The following is a 21,673-nucleotide window of genomic DNA, read 5'->3' as shown; positions in this document are numbered from 1 at the left end:
GTTGTCTTGTTTGACTTATATGGCCATTTGGCTCGCTGTTGGTGGTGGTGGCTTACATTGGCCCACAACAAGCCAAGACTGGACAACACCAAAATGAATGTTGGTAATGTAAAACTTAGGCTCGGTATCAGTGGACCAACAAAAAACAACAACAACTCCACACACTCTTTGGCCTAATGGATGCTGTGTGCTACGAGATGTGAGCGAGTGAGTGAGTGAGTGTTGGGTGAGAAGTAATCTTGAAACAAGAATAAGAATTACAGCACCAAAGTGAAAGAAGACCAACTAAACAACAGGAAAAAAATTTCAGCCAAAGAAAAAGAAGAAGACCAAGGCAAAATAGAAACAAAGCCAATGGGAAAACAAGAATTTAAACCTTTTCTACAGAGGATTTCATGGGTGGCCGGTGACCCTTAAAGAATATTTTTTCAAAGGATACAAAAAAAAAAAAAAAAAAATTAAAAAAACCTAAAAAAATTATCTTTTCTAATTTGTGTTTATTTTCCATTCTCTTTTAGTGTCTTCTTCAATTTTATTTTTGATTTGTGTCAACAACAAATTTTCCATTTGAAGTGAAACGACAAAGTGAAAAAAAAAGAAAATTCCCATTCCATGGAATAAAATCTCCACCCAAAAGTCCAGCACGAAAAAAAAAATAAAAATCGAAAAAGGAATGAAGGAAAATATAATTCATAGTTAATTATTTGTGTGCGTGTGTGATAACTTCGAGAGCATAACAGAGAAGTGAATTGTAGAGAGAGTGAGAGCCCAAGAGAGCGTAGGCAGGAATTTCTGCTTCCCACCAAGAAAAACCTTTGCTCCTTGTTTCAAAAAGGCAAGCTCTCTAAAAAAGAGAAATCTCCAAGTGAAAGCCGTAATAAATAAAAAAAATCTCCAAATCAACAAAATCTTTGCAAAACAACAACAACAAAACAAATAAGTGAAAAATTATTAAAAAAATCCAAGAGTTTCAATTAAAAAAACCCAATAATTCATAATATCCCCAAATAGAAGAGCGAAATATAACAGAGAGAAATAGCAGAGTGAGAGAGAAAGTTTAAGCAAAATATTACATTCATACTCTCTCTCTCCCTTGCACAAAAATCCTTGTCACAAAAATCAAGCTCTCAGCTCTCACAGTGTGTGTGTTTCAGTTGGAGAGTACTTATCATCAACAACAATTTACAACAAAACCAAACAAAACATCCAACAACATTACGACTAGCAGAGTATCTCTCTCTTCTCCTAACATTATTCCGGCATTGTTGTGCTCCGCTTTTCGTTTTTTTATTGTTTTTACCATTTGTATGGTTGTTGGTGGTTCTCTGCCGAATGACTTTGTATGCTGAGTGAAAAAGGTCAGTATCCTGGTTATTATAGATATTTTTGAAGTTCTGTTGTGTTTTCCACTTTTTCCTGCTTCCATTTAGTTCCTTTTTGTTGTCATCTTCGTTTACGTTTTTTTTTTCTTTTTTTTTGGGTAGCTAAAGATTCTGTGTTGTTTTTCTTTTCTTCTTCTATTTTATGCTGCCATTTCTTATGGCCCGGCCATTTGGGAGCTGCCATTCGTAGATTTTTTTCTTTGTTTTGCATAAGATTCAATTTTTTTATTGCCACAATGCCAGCCAGCTGTACGAGGATGTTCAGCCATAGAAGAGAACTTTAAAGCCATTGAAATTTGGAACGATTGCCTTTATCAAATTCTGTATTGCCTTATTTTATCTTTTGTGTAAATTCGATAAAAAGAAGTGATTTCATCCAATTGGAATTTAAGATAACAACACCAACAATTTTTTTTTCCAAAAGGCTAAGTGGTGGAAATTTGACGTTACTTTTTTTCCAATATCCACTGCGCAATAAAGAAGAATATAACAAAAATTGAGGTTCTCTGAACAAAAATATGACAAATTATTAATAGTGGTTTGGATGATTAGGCCTCTAATTGCCTATGCTTTTCCTATTTGGTGGATTTTTATGTCCTGTTTGGGTCTGAGGCGAACTCAGGGAGAAGATGTCAGATGAATTTTGTATGGCTAGCGCTCAAGGTTTCCTAGACAAGGCAGCATCCTTATAAAATAGGGCCTATTCCATTCGTATGAAATTCTTAGATCCTGTTTAGACCCAAAGCGAACTCAAAGAGAAGATGCAATACGGAGACTACCTGTCAAAGGGATAGTGTATGAGTCCAATGACTTGAGAAAAATATATACATTTCTTATGGCTGGCGCTTAAGGCTTTCTAGACAAAGCTGCATCTTTATAAAATAAAAGGCTCCAAGTTAGTCTATGCTTTTCCTATTGAGATTACTTCTGTGTTTGGAAGAGGTGGACTCCTAGGTCCTGTTTGGGCTTAAACGAACTTAATGAGAAAATGGAACACGGCGACTACCTGATAATAGAATAATGTATAAATCCAATGACTTCAGAATAATTTATAAATTTCTTATGGCTAGTGCTCAAGGTTTCCTAGGCGAACTCAGGATCTATTGCTAAATTTCTTACGACTAGAGTTCTGTGTGTCCTAGACAAAGATGCATCCTTACGAAAAAAGTAAAAGTAAGCATTCAGCTTTCCCTGGCTCATTACAGGCCTGTGCTTTTCTTCTTGTTTAGGATTTCATTTGGGAGACACGGATTCTTTAGTTCCTTTTGGGTCTAAATGAACTCAAAGACGGAAGACAGCGCCTACCTGCCAACCAGGGTAGTGGACGAATACAATGACTTCAGAAAAATCAATATCTTATGGCTAGCGCTCTATGTTTCCTAGACAAAACTGCATCCTTACAAAAGAGGTTAGTAAGAAAAAGGCTTAACACGAGGGTCTTTTTTAGGCGTATGATTTTCGTATTTGGTTGACATTGGTTCCGTATTTGGCAAAGGTGGATTCTTAGATCCCTTTTGGGCCTAAGCGAACTCAAGGGGAAGGTGGAACATGGTGTCTATGTCAATGACTTCAGAAGAATCGATAGATATCTTGTGACTAGCGCTCTAAGTTTCCTAGACAAAGCTTCATCCTTAGATAATCGGTTCGTTAGAGAAAGCCTGGCGAACGAAACAGATGTGTAAGAACTAATTCGGACTTATTATAGGCTTATGTTTTTGATCTTTGATTGGGATATATTTCTTCTCAAATGACAAGCGGATTCTTAAGACCTGCTTGAGCCTATGGTGAACCTAAAAAGAATTAGGAACATTTCTCCTACCTCTCAGCAGGATGGTTTATGAATCCAATGACTTTAGAAGAATCAATAAATATCTTATGACTAGCGCTCCTTCCTAGACAAATCTGCATCCTTATAAAATAGTTTAGTAAGAGCAAGGCTAGTAAATGCAACAGCTATTCAAAAGCTAACTCGAACATAAGGGTGTCTGCTTTTTCTATTTGGTTTGGGATATATTTCCAGCAAGTGGTTGGGATTGGTTCCGCATTTTATAGGTCCCTTCTTAGGTACCGTTTTGGTCTAAGCCAACACAAGAAGAAAATGGAGCAATAGCATAGTGTATGGATCCAATAACTTCAGAAGAATCGATAAATATCTTATGACTAGCGCTTTAAGTTTTCCAGACATCCATAGATTATCGGTTAGTTAGAGAGAGCCCGCGAGCGAAACAGATGTGCAAGGACTAATACGGGCTTATTATAGGCGTATGTTTTTGTTATTTAGTTTGGGATATATTTCAAGCAAATGGAAGGCGAATTATTAAGCCCTTCTTGAACCTATGGCGAACCTGAAAAGAATTAGGAACATTTCTCCAACCTGTCAGCAGGATGGTGTATAAATCCAATGGCTTCAGAAGAATCGATAAATATCTTATAACTAGCGCTCTAAGTTTCCTAGACAAAGCTGCATCCTTAGATAATCGGTTACTTAGAGAATGCCTCGTGAACGAAACCGACGTGCAAGGACTATCTCGGGCCTATTACAGTTGGAGTCCTAGATCTAAAAATAATTAGGATCATAGCACCTACCTGCCAACAGGATCTTGTTTAAATCCGAGCTGCACCCTTAGATAATAGGTTGTGTGGTGCGAGCCTCTAAAGGGATTTAGTGCTTGAAAGCTATTGGAAAAGGTACGATAAAACAAGACAATTCATTTAAATATCCACCAGTTTAGTTAATTCATCTTCCAAAGTTTTAATCAATTCTGCTGCCTTCATGATAGCAAAAATCTCTGCCTGAAAAAACTTCTCACTTTCCATTCAATTTGTAAGAGGTCTTTCTTAGATGCTCACAGAAGACTTCGGCTCTCGCGGTCTTTGTCATCTTTGATTCGCAAGTATATATCGGCGAAGCCATTCTTGTAGATTTATTTTAAGAGTGTAACGCTTGTGATAGTTTGTCTCTTGAGTCAATTTTTAAAAATTATTGAAATCAGGAGTGGAGACCATGTTCATGCTTAAAATCCTGTTTTAGAAATCAACTCAATTGTAAATATATATGTGTACTAAATGCAGCATTGCTGCAGCCTCAGTAAAGTATTATATAGATAAACTTAGAAAAGTGAGATTTACGCCAAGTAAGATATTCCGAGCTATTGTTAGCCGTAAGGTATTGAAATATTGTTAAATGAATTGGTGGAAAAAAATTGATAGATTGTTTTGGATGTACAGTTTGATCTTTGATCTATATTTGTATTTCAAACAAGAATGTTATGAAAAATTAGAAATGAAATTGGAAAAGTTTCGAGCAAGGCCCATTTATTAGGTCGTGTTAAGGGCGAATTGTGATTTCCACATCAATGAAATAAATTGTCTGCAATATTTTCCCGAGCAGGATCAGGTATGACAAGCGGCGTTCTGTTTACAAATCATAGATATATTCAATGAACTAGATATACTGGCCATTCCTACCTGTTATTTGACGAATAGCTTAAGACACTCAATGGCTGTCAAATTTCAGGCTGAGCATGGGTATGGTGGCCTTGTTACAGGGCTAATCAGATTACATACGATGAACTCGATTTTGTTATTGTTTTAGGCATATGGCGCAAAAATTTGTCATTACATTTCAGAGTGATGACAAATAGCTACTTCAGTATTATCAGGATCTATAAAGCAATGAATTGCAAAAAATTTTGAAACAAAGTACCTAAACTATTTTTAAAATAGGAACAATTTAAAGCAATTGATTTCGTCTTGTGTTAAAAACAATAACAATGGAACCATTCATTCAATAACTGATATATTCAGTTCTTTCTTTAAATATGGAAGTAAATATTATTCGTATTTCTCTCGCGCTTTTTTCTACTTGAAGGTCGCCGTCGCTATTACTCACAATCTTTATGCCAGTTTATTTACTCAACGCAAATGTGGGTAACTCTATCATAAATTTTTAATGTCGCCCGATAATCAATTGCGATAATGTCAACAGTTGGTGTTCCCTTCTATTTATACAACTGACAATTATCATTCAACTGCGACGACAGGTTATACGAACAGCTTAAGTACCTCTTTTGGGTGAAACGAAAAAAAATCACCTTTTCATGGGTCCCGTGAAATTTGAAAATGAGTCGATTTTTTTTTCAGAAAAAAAAAGAAATAAGTTTGAAGTAACGTCTATGAAAGCATGCCTTGACTTGAAAATATTATCATTGAATTATGTCATATCAGAGCGAAATATGTGAATAAGTTCTACTACTTGAGATTATAAAATGTGTGAGAATTTTGGATAGGCAATTTTATGATTTTTTTTTCAATACTCAGGTGACAGGCATCACACTTTTTTAATTAAGTGCAAAGAACGAGAGGTGTGTAGTTAAAATAGCTCCGTTGCTAATTTCCCTACAAAAATCGATTAAGCGATCACTTGAAAGTCGACTTACTTATCCCTATACATTCCCGAATTTAATAAGACTACGTGTGTTTGGTTATCCTAAAAATTGTTACTGAAAGTCGTCTGTTAACAGAGAAGTTCTGCAAAAGAGAGCGGTGCGAGTGAGACATTTTTACAGTTTTTTTTTTTTACTGAGAGTTTGCAAATTCTCGAATTTTTCATAGTTGTCTTGCAAAAGAGAACAATAGTACTACTGGACAATTTCTGCAGGAAAAGTAACCAGACAAAACTATTTTAATTGAATAATTTAACATACACTCAGTAAAAAAAGTCTGCGCATAACTTTTAATGTTGGAAAAAATCAATTTTTACACAAAATGGTCTTCAAAGATATCGATGGCGTTTCTAGATATGGCAACACTGTTTAAGTCGATTAATTTGCGAAAAAGAAGATCTTATCTGGCCACTCAGAAAAATCTGCATAAAAAGAATAAAGCTTTGATCTTCATATTTAGAATCGACAATGGATCAATGTGGCTACCTAAATATTTTACAACAAAATTTGATGCAAAGTGCCTTGAACCTTCGCCCAGGAGAAGATTTCTGGTTCCAACAATGTGAAGAACGTAAGCAGACAACCCAAAATTTGAAGAAGGGTTTCTTATACAATACTAAACAAAAGTTGTTCTAACCTCCAAAAGTTGTTCACCTAATCTTAAAACCATCGACCATTTATGTGATCTTAAAATCCACCAGCATACGATTTACTTTAAGGAGGACAAGCTCTATGACAATGATCTCGGGGTTGAGGGAGATCGTAAGGCTTTTGTTGGGAACATTCTTTCTAAGTTCGGGGACTCAAACATCTCCTCCGCTTGTTGATGAATCGACAGAGCATCCAGCCTAAATCGGTCAAAAATTTCGTACAGTATCTGTCAGATTAGAAAGCTCTCTGTTATGCCTGAATTTTTCGTGTTCGTTTTTAGCTTCCAATTGTGTCAAGGGTACTTACCAAGTGCGTGGGCGCGTGCAAGAGGGCATTTGCTGGTAACATTTTTCCCAAGTTCGGAGACTTAGACATCTCCTCCACTTATTGATGAATTAGCTGAGAATCCAGTATTGGATCGGTCAGACGTTTTGGATATTATCTGCGGAATTAGAAGGTTGATCGGAATGTCATACCTGAATATAACGAGTCATTTTTAGCTCCTGCTGGAACCAAAAGTACTTTCCGAGTACTTCCGAGCTTTAGTTTCCAGACCAAGAAATGTGAAGATGTGGTTGCATAAAAAATATTAAACATTAGCTACATTAACAGCCACAACATAACATACGATTACCTCTAATGGGGTACCAGTTCTACGACAATATTGTCTGGGTGAGGGGAGAGCGTATGTCATTTGTAGGTAACAATCATTCCAAGTTGGGAGACTTAGAAATCTCCTCTGCTTTTTGATGAATTGGCTGAGAATCTGGTCCCAGGTCAGTATCTACCGAATTAGAAAACCATGCCCGAATATATCGCGACAGTTTTAAATGCTGCAGGAGCTTTAGTATAAGGTTGCAGATTTGTGGTGCTACTCCAGTCGCCAGATAGGTTAAGGAGTGATCCTCGCTGATATCGGCGCATTAACCTTCTTCCAGTGCATGAAAAAATGCTGGAGAGGCAAATTTGGTGTCCTTTTACAGGTTGTTGGAAGTGAAGAGGATTTTGGTGTCTAGGCTTAAGGAGTGTTACTCTGAAAGTTCATCGCCGCATCAATTCGGTGTCACCGAGGGTAAAGGTACTGAGGACGTATGACATTGTACTGCGTCATTATATTTGCCAATTTCAAGGGCTTTTTAAAGTCCTTTATCCTGTTCACGAGGCTGTTAATCAGATTGGTTGCCAGGAGTTTAGTCTTTGGTCAAATCACTGTCGTGAGAGAAAGACTTGTGATGTGGGATCCAGTGCTTCGGTTTGGAAGCACGATTGCTCTTATACATCTAGAATGTCATGATGGATCATCTATTAAATTACTTTTGTGGTAGAAGAGCTTGTGCTATGGGATCTAGTGCTTCGGTCTAGAAGGATGCCATAGATTGCCCTCAGGTGGCCATATATTTCTAATGTCATGATGTATCTTCTGATGTGGCAGCTCGCGACATCCTTCAACGTTTGTGATTATACCGACCACCTACTTATTATTGTTGAAGGTGAGACTCGCCTTGAAGTGTAGAACAGGCTATGCGTATTGCACATGCATGGAGTGTCCGAGCGAACGTTGAGGTTGCTAATGACAAGATATCGTTGATTATGCTGAAATTCAGACTTGGAAATTGTAAAGCTCCGTTTATACGAGTTGGTGAAAGAGCTATAAGGTACGCAAGTACGACTAAATTCGTGAGTCGGATGAGTAGGTTATGCGTATCTTACAGAAATGGAATGACAGACATTGTGGATGACGGTGAAAGGCAGACTTGGAAATAGTCGTTCTCCGTTATACGAGTTAACGAAAGAGGCCTGCCGCACTTTGATCATCTCAAAGAGAAGTTAACCAGAACGGTGGAAAGATCAAGCAAGTTTACAGCACCGACAGGGGCTTGAGTAGCCTTCTGTGTGTGCTATATATGGTGGTCTGTGTAACCTAAGGTTGTCCAACGTGGTTGCTCTCAGAGGATGCTATCTATGGTGATCCTGAGTGATACAGACTCGGTGCTTCTGCGTTGGGCTGTAAGAAGCTCTCGTCGTGTCAGCGGGGTTTCTTGCCAGCGGGTTTGTGTGTTTGTATAACTGGGTTCACAGATGAACTGCTGAACCGCCGTTTACTTTGATCTGGAAGAGGGATATTCTGTATAAGCTTATGAGCGATTTGCAGCTAGCTGAGGTTGAAGACCGGCTCGGATGTTCGATGGTAAAAGGCACACCTTTGGATATGCGTTGACGATAGGTGGAGAAAATTTAAAATTATTCAATTGCCAGATATCGATGCGCTCAGTAGGCACCCAAGACCACTTGAATGAAGGGATAAGCAGCCCTGCAATGTTCTCCATTCATTATTAGAATAGATACAAATAATTTTGTGGCTGCGATTAGGTTAAGTAAGACTAGTTTTAGTAGTATTTAAGGAATATATTAAAAAAAAAAAAACAAATCGAGGCAGAAGGCCGCGTTCCTTTCTCGTCTTTTTACATTTGGTCCTTCGAGCTGGATATAGAATTGAATTGACAATCGAATCATAAGGCTGTGTTCGTTTCTGGCCTTTTTACATTTGATCTTTCGAGCTGGTTATGGAATTGAATTGACAACCGAAGAGTGAAGTTGTGAAGTTGTCCTTCGAGTTGGATATAGAATTGATTTGAAGAAGGAAAAGCTAGGTTGTGTTCCTTTTTCGTCTTTTTTACATCGGCAATTGGTGTTGGCAACCTTGTGGCACCAACGAGGTAGTTTTAAAAACAGATTGCGGGTAAATCGTTTTTTAATATGGAGGTGCATTATCAGCCGGTTGCCTGATCCATAGAAAGACAGGAGTTTCAGATAGGCTGTCATTAGGTTTAGTTAGATCGGGATGCAGTAGTACTTAAGGAACATATTTTTATCAAATATTCAAGAATAGGCTTGTGTTCCATTCTCAACTTTATACATTTGGTCCTTCGAGCTGGATATTGAATTGATAACCGAAGAACAATGTTGAGTTCTTTTCTCGCCTTTTTTATATTTGGTCCTTCGAGCCGTATATAGAATTGAATTGACAATCGAAGAGCTAGGTTTTCTCGCCTTTTTAAGGTTACAACCTACAGTGGAGTTGCATTATCAACCAGTTGCCAGATCCATGGAAAGCTCTGCCTGCCAAAAGAAGTGATCGTTTTATCGTGGCGTGATTTTTAAATTTTCGGTTACTAAAAGACTATCCTGAATCCCGGTGTCATCCATGATTAAAAAATCACAATTAACGGCAATATTCCAGTGTTGTCCTTAAAATTGAAACCAATCACGGACTCTTACCACCATTTAAAATTTCCGGACATGCATATCCCCCAATTCCATTTTTGTTCTGTTCCAAATAAATTCCAATACAAATCCACAACAAAAACCAAAATTCCCCACAATTGTGACTTCACTTTCGATTTGTTTTAATGGCCCATTTGGGTAACATTCGAATCGAAGAGCAGGACAACTACAAGCGTAGCGACAATTCTCCATGCCAAATCGGCGAGGGCGGCAATATCAATAAATAACAAAATGTAATAAACACTTTTTGTGTGCAAAACTACTGATAGTCGTCAGCTGGGCAGCTCCGCCCTGTATCATTCATACCGAAATCCCGATGATGCGCTATAAAACAGAATATAATTGACACTAACCAGGATGGGGAATTTTTATGGCCCCCATCCCCAGCTTCATCTCCATCCTCGATGGAAAGACGAAAACGAAGTACAAGAGAAACCGAAAAGCAAGCAAAGCTAACACATAAATTGTGTATAACGACAAATCCTGCGCTGCCGGCAAATTCAGGCAGTAAAAAGAGGAACTACAAAAAGCAATAGAGAATTTTTCATTGTTAAAGTTATGTTTTTTGGTTGGCGAACAGATAGAACAGAACAAATCATGGCAGGGATGTCAAAATAGACATCAGCTGCTTACTACCACCACCACCACGAAACAAATGGGAAAACCATGAAAAAGGAAAACTTCCAACAAACAAAACACATGGAAATGCCAAAAACACATCCAGGCCAAGAAAGAAGAAAAAGAAGACATAACCACAGAGAGACAGTGGCAGTGGCAACATCGATTCGAAACACATGATTTGGCACTTAAAATTCCAAAATGAGAGCTACGCAGCAAAATTTCCTTCTCTTAGATTTATGGCTGCTACTCGAAACCACCACTGTTTCCCTATGCAAAGAGGAAAAGCAAGGAACTTCACGCATTTCTCCAACCATCCACCCAAACTGGGCACGCACCGAACCCACTTCAGTTTCAAGCTAACCTGACACTTGAAATGATGTCTGGATGAATGATAAACGGCTTGGCAGGACTTTTTGCTGTCTCCTGTTTTGTATCAAACAACGACAGCGACAACCACACAATAATGGTACGCACAAACAACTTCGTTTCCTGGCCCGAAAGGGCGACAAGGGGGATGAATTAATAACAGGATAACAAGAGATCTAAGAATCGGAGGAGAGGAGAGCGCACAAGAAGAAAAGGTCTTTCAATTTGAATGCAAAAACACAAACAACAATATGACACCAACTTTTGCTCATCCCTGTTAGCTTCTCTGTCGGTCGGCGTGTCTTTCTCCCTGCCGGGTTAAATAACGAGAGCAGGATAAAGGCTTTGGAGGCTGAACGTATTTTTGGGATGAATAAATTATTCAAGAAATTGCCAGTCGAAAAGTAATCGAAAAGACAAAGGATAACAATTAGAAAACAGTAAAACAAACGAGTGAAGATATTTGTTGTGTTTTTTTTGGAAGGAGAGCTAACCATTTTGTGGAGGACAAAAATACGATGGAGTAGGAGTTTGTATTTTTTTTAATGTCCTGGCATGTTTCCTTGTTTTATTTGAGACAGGAAACGAACACATTTTGAAATGTGATATTTTTTTTGTGTGAAGAAGGAGGAGAAGCAGGATTGTAGAATAAAAATCATAAAATTATAGATTAGCATGGAGTTCGCTTCTAATAAAAGTGGAAATAACTTGAAATGCAAACAAGTTCTATTAGATATTTTTTTAAATACAGAAAGTGTTGACGGTGTCTTGGCGTTCTAATCCACAGTTCTTCACAGCTTATTTTATGCAGTACATACTCTCAGCTTCAATGCTCCTTAACTTCGAAACTAAAGGGAATAATGACGAAAAGGGACCGATGGAGTATAACGTTATTTGCACAAAAAATACAAATATGTCCTTCCCGCTCCTAGATATGAAGACTACAAAATAAGGATCAAAAATAATTGCCACAGCCAATTTTATGCAGTCACTTGAAGTACCGCTGTACTGCTATGCTACGTAGCTCTAACGGTATTTTATTTTCACATTTCCTTGTTATCCTCCCGTGATTGGTTCATACTAGAAGTTATTTTTATTTTGATACTCAAAACGATCGTACACACTGAATTATAAAATGAGTCCTTGCACGACAGTAGGGCAAAGGTAGCTGGTGATTATTATTTTTATTAATAGCCATTCTTAGCGAAAAATAGCTTCAATGGTAAATATTAATCCCCCACAGTCCAAAAAAATCATGGAGCGATTCTTGCATAAAAATCGGGTGCACGATAAGGGCAGAGCAGCGCCAAATAAAATTCTTTATGCGAATGCGGCAAATGAAGGCTAATCCTAGATTCTCGGCCTTAAAATTGCCTTGGCAAAACATGTTCGCCGGGCTCTGCGGTATCACTATTTTCATGGCCGAGTTGCCTGGAAAAGCCATTTATACGCCCCAAAAAAAACCGTTTACACTTTGCCAAAGAGCACCTTTAAAGGTTCTGACTTCGAGTACTCAGTCAGTAGATGAGTCCAAATTTAATATATTTAGATCGGGTAGCATGACCTACGTAGAGGGAAAACCTAATACGAAGCTTAATAAAGAAAATTTAAAATCGACTTTTAAGTGCGGCGATGGTAGCATTATTGTATGGACCTGTAGGTTGGCTTCTGGTAAATCTTACTGTTGTCGAAAGTACAATGGACAAGCAGGTGTATTGACAAATTCTTAAAGGCAATTTGTAGCAGTGCACGGAAGATTTGGGTATACGGTTCCATTTCCGATTTTATCAGGATAATGACCCAAAACATTAATCAGACTCAATTAAGCGTCTGGTGCACAAAATTGAATCCACAGCCACAATACAAAATATTTCCGTACCAGTGAGAGAGAAAGGCGAAAATGTCGGTTCGACAACGGTCCAACGTATTTTTTAGTAAACGACGCCATATTTTCCCCCGATCTTTTGGCATTTATCTTCAATGGAGTACGTATATCAATTCATCTTGCAAAGATATACGAGCCAACAACTAGTCGAAATTATTAAAAATGTGGCCTCAACTTTAAGGACGATGCTTCCAATTTAATTTTCTTCATAATTGTCCTCGCAGATCAACAATTGAGCGTGTAGTGAAAAAATCGGTTTTACAGGCACAGTATAAAATGTTCTCGCACCAGTAAAAAAGAAGTGGCCTTAGGGTCCAGAGCATTGCTGCAGCTGAGTTTTCAGTTCGAATAAAATTCTTGACCTATCGAATCTGGTGTAGTCAATGCGGTATAAAAAGCTAAAGGGTAATCGTTTAGCAACGCTACAAAAGTAAATCGATAGTGACAGCAAATGACGCCAACAGCGAGTCGAAATTATTACAATGTACTACAAGAATTCTGAGTCAATGTCCTCAACTAAACTTAATTTTTTTCTGGTAATAATTGTACCGGCAGATCGACAATTGAGCATCTAGTGGAAAAATTTGAATCAACAGTCTGTAGTTTTGAGAATATTGCCGTTGAAGAAAGACAAAATGTGTTCTCAAGTGTTGAGCGACGCTGTAACGTCGTTCTGCCGAATTTTACGAACAGATCCTAGCTAAAATCCCTATAAAATCAAATTGACGCAAGAACTGAAGCCACTTAATCACGAATGATGAATTTCATAAGAATATCTAACTCTTCACTAATCGACGATTACATGTTGCGATTCAATATTGGCTGACTAACGAGCTGCCAACTCACTCGTATTTATAGCCCATCGTCTGTACTCCATGTACAGTTTCGAGAATATTAATCCAGTATGTTCATTAAAGTTCTGACGAAATGTCAACCATATCCATTGGTCAAATGACGAAGACACATACACAAACAAATGTATGAGTGTAAACAACAAAGGGAACATCAATTATAAATACGAGTGAGTGGGAGTCAACGATTATTGTTGCACAATGAGAACTATTAAGCTAAGACTAATACAGAAAGCAGGATGGGAAAGAAAATACAACAATAAAATAAAGAAAATAATCCTGAACAATAACTGATTGACTTTAGAGAATTTTATATGGGAGCCGATGTTTAAATATATTTAAATAAGTAGCTACTTAATAAAAATGTACCTTACAATTCAAATTAAAGAAAAATAAATCTACCAATTACCTTCGTAACAATATGCTGTTATTCTAAATGCTTTCTAAATTTACTCAATTAACCCATTTGAGATTTGTGTTGGAATGATATTTGGTGGTCTTAGTAGGCCTTATGTTTTGTTTAGCCTCATATAACTGTGACACCTGATATTCGGATTTTTTAAAATTATAGCGGCAAATTCCTCCTAATTGGTGGAGGGTACTAAAAATTCGGCCCGGTCGAACTTGACAGCTTTTTTCTATACTTTTAATACCCTTCACCATAATATGGAGGTTATATATTTGAATATCGTGATGACTTATAACAAAAACTGCATATAAAGGTGCAAAATTGGCCCCAATATTCGGTATTTTTATGATTATAGTATTATTTTTCAGCGGAACATATGTGAAAATTTCCAAATTCCATCCAAATTGTTAAATTTTCAAAATTCGGCCTTTTTACTTGTTTTTGCGAAATTGCCTTTTTGGGAAACCAACATATATTGGCGCAATATAAATGCTATTTCGAGATTATGGAATAAAACAAAGATTTCCGCTCTCACTCTATCTCTATTCGCCCTCTCTCTCTCACTTCCATTCCCCTGTTTAGCAAATAAACAAAAGGATATCACCATAGACAAATAAAGGTATAGACTAAAAAGTTTTAAAATTGTCCCTTCCGGCAGATGTCACTATTGTTGATCTTGGGCCAGTCATGTCACTCAGGACTAGTGAAGTCACTCGACTTCGAAACCAATTTATTCATTTTTCTACTATTTAAGTTCTATATTTTTATATTTCACGACATATTTGGATAATGTAAAAATAAACAACGTCGATGTTTCGTTTTTAATTGATAAATAATAAAGAATCATACAAATATTTAATATTTTGTTTTTTGATAGAATTGAGTGAGTCTACTGAACCTCTCTCACAGCATGAACGACATCTATTAAAGCCTTTTTTTCAGAGATAACAGATGAGACAACTTTTTAGTCTATACCTAATTTGTCTATGATATCACGCAAAGCAATATTCTCTCACTCAAATTAAAGTTTCTCTTCATAAATTGATATTTTATTTATGAATGATGTCGATATATGTAGATGTGTGAGTTGCCTCAATGTGTCCTTGTCAATTGTTGAGGCCTAGAGCCAGTAGTTTTTGTATTGCTTCAAGTCACTCAACTACCCCCTTGGTCTGCCAACTCCCCCCAACTCCTGTGACGTTTACTATTTTTTTCCATTAACTTAGGCACGTGTTAGTCATTAGTTTGCCATTCATATCTAGAGACAGAGATCAGTAAGAACTTGAAAGGGCTACCAGGAAGGGGAGGGCTGATGCGGGGAGTAAAAGCTAAACTAATAACTAGTATTCATGGCAATTGTCAATCAACCCACTCTCTCCTCTCCCGTCCATTCAAGGGTGTCAATAACTAATGAGATTTTTTTTTTCATGAGGGATTAGTTGAAGTCATGGCTAAGAATGATAATATCGGATGAAAATCCTATTGGCTATCATTAATAGGCAGTGGGGATTGATGGCATCAAAAGATGATTTGATTTTATGATTTTTGGTGTTGGAAAATATTTATGATCTTTTGCCATGATATAGAAAATACGGGTTGGGATAAAAAACTGCGTGTCCAAGGCCTTAATACACCCTCCAGAATATTTTCGCTATAATATTCGGCATTTATTCTGATGCCACTGTCGATTAATACGTGCGGAGAGCGACCATCGGATGTTATGGCGGCCCACACCATCACCATGGCCGGCGCTTGAGTTCTGGTGGCCAACCGAAGTTGCTAATTTTCAGCTGACCTCTTTGCAAAGCAAACACGATAATTTTGTTTGTTTACAAACTTCAGGACAACGAATGTTTTCTTATCGGAGAAAACCCATTTCGGCACTTCACCACTTTCCGTAAAGCGAAGCAACTCTTTAGCTCTTTTGTAAGTTATTGCCCTTTTTGGGATTTCAATGGCTTAACCTTGAGCTCATTTTTCAATATTTGCCGAATGGAATTTTGTGATATGTCCAGCTACGAGCTATTTTACGGCCACTGCTACGCGGGTTTCGATCAAGTCCCTTCTCTACGTTTCAAAACATTTCTGCTCATGTTGCTGTCTTCTTAACAAGCGATGGTAAGAGACACAAAAGAATTATTCACACTTAAATGCTCGAGTGCCTAACGATAGCCACTTGTAGTTTTCCAGACAAATATAAAGGAATCACACTATCACGCTTGAATTCCATCACGAATAATTTTTTTTGTGGATAAGTCTCACCAAAATGCTTTTGTGCGCTTGTAAACAATATAATGAGCTGTCACTGGAATAATTTTAACAGCTGTCGGACGAGTGGCTTAGAAATGACAGCAGTCTGAAGTTGGTTTCAGTTTTTTCATCTCAACCTTTATGTAGACTTTCCCTTAGATTTATCAGCTCGGGAAAAATTATAGTTGCTCGACTTGCTTAATATTACTATTGAATTTTCGAAAATGCAATGCAGTCCTTTAAAATCTAATCAAGTCGGCATTGACTCCAAATTCAGTCATTACCAAGTAACAATTATGTCGTTTAGGGTTCATTAAAGAAAGGTCCTACAATTGAGTGAAACGGACGATAACTTCTCAGAATTTCAGTGAAATTTGGTCAAAAATCTCTTAGGAAATTCCAGGCTAAGCCCCTATTCATATGAATAACTTTCTACAATTACTCACAGTGTGGTTGGATACAGGGACATACGCAGAAGTCCCCTTCGAAATAGTTTTGTGGGAGGAGAGGTCCCAACTGGTAAGAAAAGTAAATTTTCATTGCAAAAAGTAAAACAAAATGTCTGTGCACCCCCTTGCTTACGTCCCTGATTTAATTAAACTTAACGACAATGAGCTCTCATTTCCCACTCTACGTTCCCTTAATATCCGCAAACTATGTCTAGACTTCGAATATATATTTGCAAACATTTGGATTTTTGTTATCAAATATTTCTTGGCTTCTTTTCCCCCATTTCTGCCTTCCCCATTTGTTTTACGAAAAGTGGATAAGAGCCCTTGAACTAGTTTTTTCTTCTTCTTTACGATTACAAAGTCTAATCATGTTGAAATTGTGTTGTTCTATAAAATGAAATTGGTTTGGATTTGCAATAGACATACGCATACCGATATCGAAACGGAAACTAACAATAGCAACAAAAATAATAGCACAGTAAGCTCGCAAAATAATTTAATTGTATCCATGTTTTCTATTTGTTTTTGCCTTACAAAGTGGTGGCGGGCCATTCCACATGACGCCATTGGGAGTAGAGGAAAGTATATTTGTATTGCCACAAAAATTTGTGGCTTATCGAGCTTTTGATTTTAGAACTATTTTTATACCCTCAGCCATATGGCTACAGAGGGTATATATCATTTGATACGGCCAAAACGTGCCTAGTCGAAATAACGGTTTTAGACCCTAGGTCTCTTTGGACCAAATCCGTTTCAGAACATTTGGAGTCGATCTACCGATGCCCGTCCGTCCGTCCGTCCGTCCGTCCGTCCGTCTGTCTGTCTGGCTGGCTGGTGCGCACGATAACTCTCGAAGGGAGTATCCGATTTGATCCAAACTTGGTACATCGTAATATTTTTGTCAAACTTAGATCGAGTTCGGAGATGGGCAATATCGGTCCACTCCTTCTGGTACCTCCCACACAAAATGTCAAAATTTTCAAAGAAAATAATTTGTTGCACAGAAAGAGAAAGGATAATCCGATTTTGCTCCAACTTTGCATATACCAATATTTGCGTCCGTGCTAGGTTAGGTGTGAAAATGGACAATATCGTTTTGGAAGCTTTGGGGTAGCATCTAAGCATGTCCATCCGTAAGTAAATCTGGCTGAATTGTGTAGCCGATACCCCTCAATTAGCACAAGTTTTACACACAATTCTTCCCTACTGGATTCTCTTTAAACGAAATACAAAAGTTATTAGAGGCGACGCCGCAAAAAGTTGCTTAAAGAGCCAACTGCCCTGCACAAATACAATGTAGACCAAGGGTTTTAGTTCGCCCGTTACTTCAAAAACTCATCGAGAATATATAAATAGGTCTGATGGGCCTTCTTGAGCTCTTCAAGAAATTAGATTATAAATATCAGATTAAGTCATCATTCAATTAGAAATATTTGTCTAAGCCCGACTTTGAAGAACTTCTTCGGCTTTTTCTCGATAAAGAAACGATCAAATGAAAGCTATTTATTTTCGACAAACCGAAAAGCCGTTTGACTTTTAATCTCGACCAAATATTGAAAACACCAAGGCTTTGTTGAGTATACGAGGCAGCTGCCTTTTTCTCTCACAAGAGTCGGGAAAGTGTATCCCCTCGTGATCAGCAAAAGAACACTTCTTCAATTTCCTACAGACCCTGATAAGATTGTCTTTCAAACTTACAGGGGATGATGAAAATGTCATTCATCCTTACCTTATTCAGAGAGTTGACACCAATTAAAGCAAAATTAAATATGAGTGCAGCTCTGTAATTAGTGTCAGGGGTGTATCGGTGCTAGTTGTGAGCTTCGTAGTCCATGTCAGAGTCTCTTGTAGGTTTCGCGATATATGACTGGTGGATTGGGTTCATATTGGGTGTTTGGGTGAGATTAGAACTAAGGTCAGCAACACCATAAGGAAGAGTTAGTCCAAAAATCGTACACTGGATGTATGTCACAGTGGTCTTCCTGTTCTGATATATGGGTGCCTTGTCTGTTGTCATGCGATTAAATCCAGGACACTCATGTCCATATGCTGACACTACGGGAAGCTATCGGATGGAGCTCTTAACCCTTTGATAATGCACAAATTCTAGACATGCCAATCTCAAGGGGAAAACAAGCTCCCTTCTATCACTTAGTAGGTCTAAGTCTAACAGTGTTCCTGACTACTGTAGACTATGTGAAGATAAAGAAGAGGTAGAGACGATTGAGTATCTACTTCGCTGATATTCCATGTTAACCAACAAGAGACACACTCATTATCAAGTTTGGCAATGGCATACCCCTGCTAACTATACTTCTCTTTATACATTTTCTCATCCCCTTCTCGTTTCTATATCCTATCCCCAACAACTTTTCTTTCTTCCTTGATGAACACATTGAGCCCGAGGTCTCCGAGTGAAGTAGTTGCTAAATCCTTGTAGCTGCGTATCCCAAATACAAAACCAGCCAAAAACCATACCTTCAGTGTGGGAGATCCCCAGATCATCAGCAGCTGCTGCTTTGCAATGATTGAAATTAATATGCATCCCACTAAAAAACCTTGTCACTTCCGTTCATACAGAATGTGGAAGCGATGCCATCCCAACCCAAGGTAAAGCTCCACTCAACTTTCCTTTAAATAATCTGCACTACTTTTGTCGACGAAGAACTTCGTAACAATCCGCTGCCATCAGAGAATGTCTTGACAGGTTGCCATATTTTTGTTTTATGGTCACGATTTTGTTTCTGCTACCTCAGCCGTGTTTGGAAGCAGATTCCATACTATATCTATCATCCTACAGGGGATTTCAGTAGTGGGCACCGCTGCTAGTTTGTATCATTCAAAGTAAAATGGTACCCACATTCAACTGCTATATCACCACCTACGGTATCGACAGGAACCATTTGTTTAGAAGATAATGATTCCGACTCTATTCTGTAGGAACGCCGTACCGAAGCCTAATCTACTTCCCAAACTTATCACTTTTGATGACATTTCTCAGATGATCTACTATCTACAACCTACGATCATCGCTATTCCTTTCTTCAGGGTAGCTTTTTTAAAGGCGTCTAGCTGAGAAGCAGAAGTCTACAAATCAACCCAAATATAGTTCTAAAGATTTCAAGTTTCTTCAGGTCTTTCGTTCTCTGTTCTCCATAAATTTGAGTTTTTTTTTTTTAAAGAAATTCTTCCATTTTCTCATCAAAATTGCCGGTATTCTTAAAAATTGCCAGTATTGTTTGGTATATTGTTTGATTATCTGCACATTGAAGGATGCAGGAAACCTTAACATGCAGCAAACAGCGATTTGGTTTCTATATATTGGGTATATTGGCATTTCTCCTCTTCATATTCGACTTCTTCATTTCTTGTGTTTAAATGCAACCTGTGCAGCTACAGCGGAATTTAGAGAGCATTTAGATGCAGCTATAAATAGAGGGGAGTAGATTAAAACATTGATTTTATTGATCGATAGCCATATTGCAGTTATGAGTAATGCGGGAATTTACTGCAAATAAAAAATTTGGAAATCAACTACTTTCCTCTCAGGTATTTTAGGAACGTCCTCGCTTGTAATATTACATCAATAAATATTTATTTAATTTTTTTTAGATTTATTGAAATTAAGACAATAACTCTTAAACTCAAAAACCAACATATTCAGAAACTGAGTATTGTTTTCACTTCTTCATAGGAAGTGATTGCTATTTAGTTCAGAATATCATACTTGTAGAAAGCTTGCGAAGAGAATGTTCTCTGCCAGTAATTTCCCTACTTATTTTCCCATGTCTGAATAAGCAACTTGTAATTTTCCCATTCTACCAATCTAACCGTTTTGCAGTCATTCATCTTTATAATTATAAATGTATATAAATTAGTTTTTTTCTTCTCCTTCTTTTTTTACTACCACATGAAAAGAGGCGGAGGGGGGGCTTCATTGGAAATCTAAAAACAACAAATCAATAGAGGAAAAACATCAATAAAAAAAATCGAAATCCACATACAATCACAGAACCCAAAAACAACAGTCATCACTTAAATGGAAAACTTTACTCGTTTACTCCCGCACACGAGACAAAAGGCTACTACTACCAGTTAGAATGGTAATAAAAAGGGAACAGAAGAGGGAAGAGGGAGCTATACTTTCATAGGTTGTGGAAAAACCACAGTCACTCACTCAACAATAACTGTGAAGAGCGGTGGGTAAAAGTGGGGGGGGGAGTAACCAACTTATTTTCCATTCTCTTAGTAGTTCTTCTCTCTCCTCGCTGTAGTATTTTTTTTCTGCAGTAGTATGTGCGTGAGTTTTTTAGTTTCTTTTTTTTGTTGCATGGAAAGTTTGTTGGAGCAAAAGAGAATAATATGAACAATAGATTCTATACTAACACACACATTGTGAAAGCTCACAAATACAGGGGCGCTCATACACACACACGCACACAGAGAATGAGAATAAACCAAATCAATTTAATTTGGAGCAAGGATAACAAATACATGGCCTGTGGAATATACATACATACATACATACATATGTATGAAGCTGTCGGCCGATTCACATAGGCCATGGGGAGTACTACATGCAGACATGCATATAAACAGCTTGAGATTTTTTGCGGGGTACTTTTTTCAAATTCTCCCCCCTCTATGATCTGTTAACAGTATTTTCACAATCCTTAAGGATGTTTGTTTTTTTTTTTCAGACTATCATTTATTTGTTACCCATCGATGATATGAACTCACATTGACCTTCCAGTAATTGTAGTTTTGGCGACACAATAAAAAGTTTTCATTTTGTGTGATTGTCACCTGGCATAGAATGTAAAAATACTAGTCATTTACGGCTATGTATTGTGTGTGTGAGAACGTTAGCATTGTCTGTGATTAGAAATTGTCCTGATTTTGTTGTGTTTTTTTTTTATGAAGGGGAGGTGGAGGAAAGAAAAAAGCCGATATTTTCAAGGACCTGCGTAAATTAAAACTTTGCAAAAATATGATGACTTTTTTTAAATCACCCACCATAGTATGGAGGGTGAATGTAGTCATTCCGTTTGTCATACCTCGAAATATAAATTTTAG

The 21,673-nt window shown here is 37.5% G+C and overlaps 1 long non-coding RNA gene across 1 annotated transcript in view; it reads left to right on the top strand.

The window, feature by feature from the left end:
- The window catches only part of LOC131806399 (uncharacterized), a 36,390-nt gene that overhangs the window by 802 nt on the left and 13,915 nt on the right, over positions 1 to 21,673 (top strand). The window contains exon 2 of the long non-coding RNA XR_009344026.1: positions 519 to 1,358. This is a non-coding gene — a long non-coding RNA (uncharacterized LOC131806399). The remainder of the gene's footprint in view (positions 1 to 518; positions 1,359 to 21,673) is intronic.

Source organism: Musca domestica, unplaced genomic scaffold, assembly GCF_030504385.1.
Source record: "Musca domestica strain aabys unplaced genomic scaffold, Musca_domestica.polishedcontigs.V.1.1 75, whole genome shotgun sequence".
NCBI lineage: Eukaryota > Metazoa > Arthropoda > Insecta > Diptera > Muscidae > Musca > Musca domestica.
This window is presented reverse-complemented; position numbering and strand designations above follow the sequence as displayed.